Below are 8225 nucleotides of genomic sequence, written 5' to 3'. Positions count from 1 at the left end.
TTATGTAAGACATATGACATAAGTTTATAAAGTATGAATGATATAGTTTCAAACATAGGTCACACACTATGTGAATCTACATGACATGACACATGGGTACCCTAAGCATGATGTAATAATAGGGATACCATGACTTAAGCTATATGACTGACTTCATATAATCTTAGCAAAACATCTTAGCTATGCTTATCCTCTTGAATATTGCACTTCCTTAGATATAACAAATAACCTTTCAAGGATACATGTGACTATTAAAACTTAAGTCTGAGTCAAACTACATTCTCTCACCATGTTAAGGCCTAACATAGAGTCATATGGTACTACACGTGAAAAAACAATACTATTCTAAACTACGGGACTCTATATCCTATGTCTTTTTAGGTCTCTTATCTCAAAAATAATACTCCTTACAGCTTTCCCATATTAACAACAATTTCATGAACTATTGCCAAAAAAGAGCACACCAAAATTTCTCAACTAATTTTTACATATACCAAAACTTTTTCTCGATCTCCCTCTACACTTTTAACTTTATTTAGGACAAGTACACAATAATTTTCAATAATAAAGGATATCTACTCTCTTCCATATAAACCATGGCATAACTACATTCATCACCTATAATACCTAACAACTTCCTAAATAAGTTGCAAATCGATCGTCATATGTTTAAAGGCCCAAAGATTATTTTTAAGCTATAATTCAGTTTTATTACTATTCACCTTGTGTGTAAAGTAGTGTCAATATGATAATATTCATGGGAAGACTTTATATCAAAGTTAAGTTAAGAACAATGGTATTGATTGAGTTTTAGTATTGCATCCTACAAGGGTCAACTTTAAATGAGTATAACTTTTAGAATATATAGATTTTTGAAGTTCAAGAACCACCAAATGAAGTATCTTTGAGTCTTCTTTTGAATTCATCTAATTTCACCTTACTTTGATATTAGAGTAGAAAGTTATTTGCATTTTACCTAGGAGTGTCTGTCTGCTAGAGGGTGACGACTTGAGTTGACGAGCTTTCAACTAGGTGACAAGCTGTCAACTTAGTCATAAACCTTAACCAAAAATGAGCTTAATCATTTAAAGAAGGTTACGACTAAGTTGACAAGCTTTAAACTAGTAACTACATTCGTTTCATCTGAATATCAAACTTTATTCGAGGACAAATAAACCCAAAGAAAGCATATTGTAATACCCCACAAACTCCTAGCTAAGTTTCAAATTAAATGTCAAAGTTTAGAAGGCCCAAAATAATTATTTCTAAACCATAATTAAGTTTCATTACCATTTACCTTGTGTGTAAAGTATTTTCAATTCGATTATAGTCATAGGAAACACTTGGAGCAAAGTTGAGTTGAGAACATTTATATTGATTGAGTTTTAGTATTAGATCCTATAAGGGTTAAATTTAAATGAGTGTAACTTCTTAAATATATAGATTTTTGGATATCAAGACCCACAAAATGAAAGATCTTCGAGTCTTTGTTCCAATGCATCTAATTTCACCTTAATCTGACATTGAAGTAGAAAGTTATGCTTAATTTACCTGGGAGTGTCTGTCTTCCAGAGGGTAATGACTTGAGTTGATGAGCTATCAACTTAGTCGCCAACCTAGAAACAACCTTAAATTATTTATAAAAGGTGATGACTAAGTTGACAAGCACAAGCTGTTAACTAAATCATCAATCTTAACTAGAAAATATCCAAATCTAGCTAGAGATTGACGATTAAGTCGACAAGCTTTCAATGTAGTTGTCAACTGAGAAATTCCTACAATCTTGTACTATTTCTTTAGGGGTATTTTGGTCTTTATTATCACCTCAAACCCTACCCCACGACTTAAATCACCCAATAAATATTCTCTACTCGTCATTAGTTAATTTTCAAATGCTAATTCTCTCCTCCGCTCTTAAGAGAAAGAAGTTAGGGTTTCTTCCTAAAGTTCAACTTCCAAGGATCCAAATTCAAGTTTCCCTTTAAGAAATTAAGAAATTTAAGGAAGTGGGGTTTGAAAAAGGATAATATTTCATCCTTGTGCCCAAAAGCTTTGATTTTATAATTGAATTTATGAGATTTTAGTTAGGGTTCATACCTATTTTTCATGTTTTTTAAATTGTGGTATTATCATGTGACTTAAAGTTTAGCTTCCATTAGAATTTACCTCATGTGACTTAAAGTTCAGCTTGCATTAGAATTTACCTTTGCTCATGCTTCTACTTACATGATTACTATTAAGAGATGAATTTCATTATTTTGACAAGAAGTTTTATGAGTTGATAAAGGATTTCTATCAGAGCATTGAGTATTTAGTTTTCAAGAAGTTCACATTTACTAGTTTGTGTTTCAAAAGTATTGAAGTATAATCACAGTTTCAATTTTATATGAGATTTCAGACAAGCTATGAAGTTCACATAAGAAACTAAAAGTTTTAATAGAAATAGTGGCATATTATGTTTTCAAACTTATCAGTTTATATTCCTATTTTAAGGTGAACTTCATAGATAAAGATGAGCAAGGGAGTAGTATCTAGCATCGAGAAGGGAATGCGGGTTTAGTGCATTTTATTTTTCAGAAACTACATGCAACCCATAAGTTATTTCATCTATATTTTTCAGCTTGTCCAATCGGAAGTTTTAGAATAATTACCACAGTTTTGCTTTATACCCTAGCAAGGTATATTGGGCCATTGCAATGAGGGTTTGAGTCATCGTATCATTCTCACTGAGGGCTTGAGTCATCAAAATCCATGTGCCTTGCATGGTTTATATCGGTTATGAGAATCTCCCACAGAAAAAAAAGAGTATTTTAGAAACTAAGTGTAGTGACTAACCCTATTTATCAGATTATGCTTTATAATTCATGCTTTATGATATTTCAACTTTTAGTTTATTTCAATCTCTTGGTGAGTTTACTTAAACGTAGCATGTATGTTTTAAGATTATGCATTGATTTAGTTTTACTTATTGCATTCATCCCCCTACTTACTTAGTACATTTTAGAAGTATTGACCATATATATGTCTGTGTGGCTACATTATTTTATAATGTAAGTACCAGTTGTAGCCCACATATCATGGTTAGATAGTTCACAACTTCCAGTCAGCAGGTGATGAGTTCTCTTGATTCGAGGACCCGAGTAAATTATAGCTCTAGTATTATATATTTCATTGGGTTGAATTTATTAGGGACAGTTGAGGTTCATGTCCTAGCTAACTATAATCATTATTAGTAGAGGCTTCATAGGCAGTCAGTCATAGTTGATATATTTAGTTTCAGCTTCTATTGTATAATCTAGTAATGTAAATGTTTTAAATAATTTTGTATTGAACAAATTTAGCTAATGACATATCTTCCGCTTATTATTTCTAGTTTTATGCATTTGTTTAGTTGCTCACGAATTATGCCAGTATCATGGGTTATCTTAGGATCACTTGTGGTTCTAAGTATCGTATGACATCTAGGGGTAGTCTTGAGGCATTACAAATATGATATCAGAGCACAAAGTTTAAGTGTCTTACAATGTCTAAGAAGCCGTGTCTAGTAAAGTCTTTCGAAATGGTACAAATATATTTGTACTTTTGTTCAAGAGGCTATTGGGCATTTAAGAAATGTATCCTTTATTTCATACTCTAGATTGTGCAGTAAAGTTGTCCTCTTAGAAACTCACATTGATTTGTGTGTTACTTCAAATTCCTCCAACTATGACTTATCTTTCAGTTAGTGTAATTAAATTTCAATTCCTCCCGATTTGATGCTCTTAGGTAAACTATCAGTAACTTCAAAAATCATACAATGGGTTTGAGAGGATCCCATTAGTGTATTCTAAGTCCCTTCATTCAAAATCTTTTGTCCTCATCCATATGAATCATACGGTTAAGAATGAATATGACATGTAATCAGATTTCTCTTTAGCCCTTCATTATAGGTAGCATTCATAAAAAAAGGGGGAACGTGCCTAGAGTATTGAATATAGTTTTTATTTAGGGATATTATAACCTAGGGTGTTATGATTCACAAGTAGTAGAACAATCTTAGAGTTGGAAGTATAGATTTAGAAGTGTAGTGACAAGATATTGCGGGAGCTATGCATGCTATTGAGTTAGTATTGAGGTGATATGTTTTTTGGGTATTAACTATAGGGTTGTGAGTGTGGTGAAAATTTCATGGTGAACGGTAGAGAAAGAGTTAGTAGTAAGGGTGACTTAGAGTAAGCTTAAAGTAGGAGAGGAGTTCCTGAAGGTATTTCATTATGCTAGAAAAGTATAGGTTACTAGTGAAAGTTTTGGTGGTTAAGGATGGTTAATATAGGATTTCCTTGTTGTCATGAAAAGGAAATTGGTTAATGCTTATAAATCTATGAATATAATTTAGATGTATGGATGGGTAAGTAGTAGTGATGTGTAAAAGAGTATGTTCTAATTGATTATAATAAGATAGACCATACGATTATGATCAATTATTGTTATTATGGGATTCTAGTGGACTAGTGTTTCTTGATGTTTTGATAAGCAAAAATGGTGCATGAGGTTCTGGTTCATCATGTCTAGTACTAGAATCTAATATTAAATTGTAGATGATCATCAAGGTGGAAATAACAATTGCTTGGGTTAGCGACGGTAGTTGTATAAAAGGTGAGCTACTAGGCTTGAAATAGTATATGCATGAATATAAGTTCATTCATTCACAATTAAGTATGATGTTATAGATATGACGTAGAGGTGTACCCTAGATAGTATGTGGTTGAATTATTTTCTAATATTATTAAGTGTCGTGTGTGCTTATATAGTACCCTTGATTTTCTAAGCGGGAAGAAGGCTAGTTATATATTATATGGCTTCTTAATAGCTAAGTTAAGGAGTTATGGATAAATGATTTTGAGCCTCTTGGTATGAATTTAGATTCTTATGGTTTAGGAAAAAATATAAGCTTAGAGGTGTGATATTAGTAAGCTAAGAATATAATGGTAGATTATATGTTTAGAGACATAGGTATGTTTGCAAAGAGAGTTCAAGTCTATGACGATGATTATTGAAGCTAAAGAAAGTTAAGGATGGTATATATGAAAGGAGTGTCCAAGAGTGAAGCTAGTATGTTCTAAATATAGATTAACCGGGGGAATTGAGCATTTAAGTGTAGATTGTTAGAGTAAAAAAATTATGGCTTAGTCTTGAGGATGTGGAATAGGCTCACAGGATTTAAATGTTTTCTTGATCTATAGGGGGGATTATAGGGTGAAGAACCAAATCAATTTTTGAGAATTCGATTATGATATATGTCAATAAGAGTTATGATAAGATAATGATCCATTCTTACTCTAGCGTATTCCTTTCCTTGGATTTTAGTTACTATGTCACCCTATCTATGTCTTGCGTGATAAATCCATGCCTATGACCAATGCTTATACACTTCATGCATATGCAAGTTTATTCTCAGCTCCTAGTAAAGAAGTAACAACTTCACTCTATGATTTGAGTCATTCCTTATAAATCTATGAGTTCTAGTCTTATGTTTAGTAACTTATGATAAGTATGCACCCATGTCTCAAAGTATGTTAAGTTCTCAAAACTCAAGGTACACCCTTAATGATCAGTGAAATTTCTGTTATGTCATGCATTCCTCATATAAGATGTAATACCCCAAAAGTTCAGACATTTAAGGATCATGCTTCGAACTTATAAGTAATAAATTTTTAGTGCTTTGGTAGTGTTATGATCAAGGTTGATTCATATTAAGGCCTCAAAAGTGTCCTAGTTAATAGACGAATCAAAACATTTCCTTACCAATTGAATTCTTGAGAAGGATATTGGTATAGTCAACTTCAAATGATCATATCTCTCGTTATTCTATGAATTTCTGATATAATGACCCACCAACAGATAGATAATTGAATTACTTTTCAACGGTACTAATTTCACCTAAATTCGATATCGGAGCAAGGAGTTATGCCCATTTTACTCCAGCATGTCAGGCTGGGAAACTGAGTGACGACATTTGTGATAAGCTATCACAAACGTGATGACTTATCACTAATATCGTTAGGCCTGGGAAGATTTCCACCCCCAGTGATGACATTTTGTGATAAGTCGCCACGCCCGTGATGGCTTATCACCAATGTCGTCAACCTTAACCAGAAAATCAAGATTTCATCCTTTTGTGATGATATTTCGTGATGACTTATCACCAGCTTGTCGACTTGTCAAGAATGTCGTCAGCCTTAGATTTTCAGCAACTGAAAAGCAGTTTAGTAAGGGTATTTTAGTCTTTTTCCTTCACTTTCCATGACTTATAACCCTCAAGGAGCGTATTATCTTCCATTCTCTTTAGTTAAACATCTCAAAAAGCTCTCTCATACACCCTCAGCCACAAGATTAGGGTTCCCTCTCAAGATCATCTCCTCAAGAACAAGAACATTCTCTCCCAAAAGGGCTAAACCCTAGTCAATAAAAATCAAAAGCAAGCCTAAGGATCTCTTCAAGAACCTTCAGAAACATTAGATCTCTTTCAAGATTCAATCACTAAGGTATGCGTAGTGTTAATCCATGGATCCCTTTCATCCATGGAGCTCAAGAATCATGTTTTAAATTATAAATTTTGATTTTCTTGTTGTGTTATGACTATATTCATGTTGATGATTGTTGTTTGGATTCAAGGTTGTATCTTGATGTGTTTTTCATGAAGCATGTGAGTAGGTTAGTTGAAACCCATGAATTTTGGATGGATTAAGATTGTTAAATTGATAAGTACACCTATGCCCAAAGTTGTGCATGTAAGGTGTTTGATAAAATGTCAAGAATGATAGAAACCATGTTTTTATGACCTAATAGTGCTTAAATGGCAAGCCCATGTTCTATTCTTTATGACTCCACATGAACTCCATGTTATTGTTGTGTGTTATTATTGTGATATGGAATGAGCCTAATATTGAAGCAATGCAAGTATATACATGTTTTGCGCATCCCCTTCCATGTATAAGATGTTGAGAACTAAGTGTAGTATGAAATCCCCTACTTATGATATTGTGAATTGTGGACTCTATTCTTATGATCAAGTCAGTCATGTGTGTCAGTTTCCTTCCATCGAGTCCTGGGGGTACTTGTACCAAAAAAATATAGTTGTGTGCCTAGAATCATGTCATGTTATCATGATACTCTCAGTTAAGCGATGATCTATAGAACTCAGGCAGTCATGTGACTCAGGAAATCTCAGAAATCTTATGATCTTAGTTAATTCTCAGATAATAGTACTATTCCATCAATCAACAAAAGTCAGTTACTCAGTCCATGTACAGTCAGTTAATCATGTTTGATCTCTTCATATGGGAGTAGAAATTATCACCTAGTGAACCCAAGGATGGGAACTCACCTGCCGGATAAGGGTATGATTCTTAGTTGTCATCTTTGTGTTCCAGAACTACTTAGCCAGCATAGGTTGAGACATCTTAACCTGTCAGATTAGGGTTGATGAGGTGATTTGACCGGTCAGACCAGGGTCTCACCATTCTCATTAGAGTAACCTGCCAGATAAGGGTCACTCACAGTTTTTCCTTACCAGTGGCACGGTATTGACACCCTTCCAATCAGGGCATAAATTGGACCCTAGCTCAACTATTATAGAGTATTTGGGGCATGTCGGTTAGACAACTACCTCCCACAGTTTCAATCTCAGTCTCAGTAAAAGAACTCAGATAGTTCTTCAGATTTTAGTATACCAGGACTGTCAGATATAGTCAATTCAATTACAGTATGAAACTTAGGTAGTTCCATCAGATTCAGGATTGTTATACACAGTCATCCATGTTATCAGAAATCCTAGTATTAGTCATGTTAGATATCAATAAACCATGTAGTAGCGTACAGATCTAGATATCATGTATTCGCAATCTCAGTTACTATGTATGCATGTTTGTACTCTCACGTTCATATTAGTCATTCAGTTAGCACTGCTCATGCATGTAAGCCCTTTTGTATATAGCCTACCTCACTCGTATACTCAGTACTTTCAGTTGTACTGACGTATTTGTGCTATGGTGCTTTCTTTTATGTTACACCATAGGTTCAGATCCACGAGTTCTAGGTCAGCAGTAGCAGTTGCATTTCAGCATACAGAGTTGCAGTGAGTCCTCTTCATTTAAGGATGATATGAATTGACTTCATTTATTTTCTTCGGTTATCTTTCAGTTTATGGAGTTAGTTGGAGACATGTTCTTTCAACTCCTTACTCG

Source organism: Capsicum annuum, chromosome 5 (assembly GCF_002878395.1).
Source record: "Capsicum annuum cultivar UCD-10X-F1 chromosome 5, UCD10Xv1.1, whole genome shotgun sequence".
In the NCBI taxonomy this organism is placed as follows: Eukaryota; Viridiplantae; Streptophyta; class Magnoliopsida; order Solanales; family Solanaceae; genus Capsicum; species Capsicum annuum.
This window is presented reverse-complemented; position numbering follows the sequence as displayed.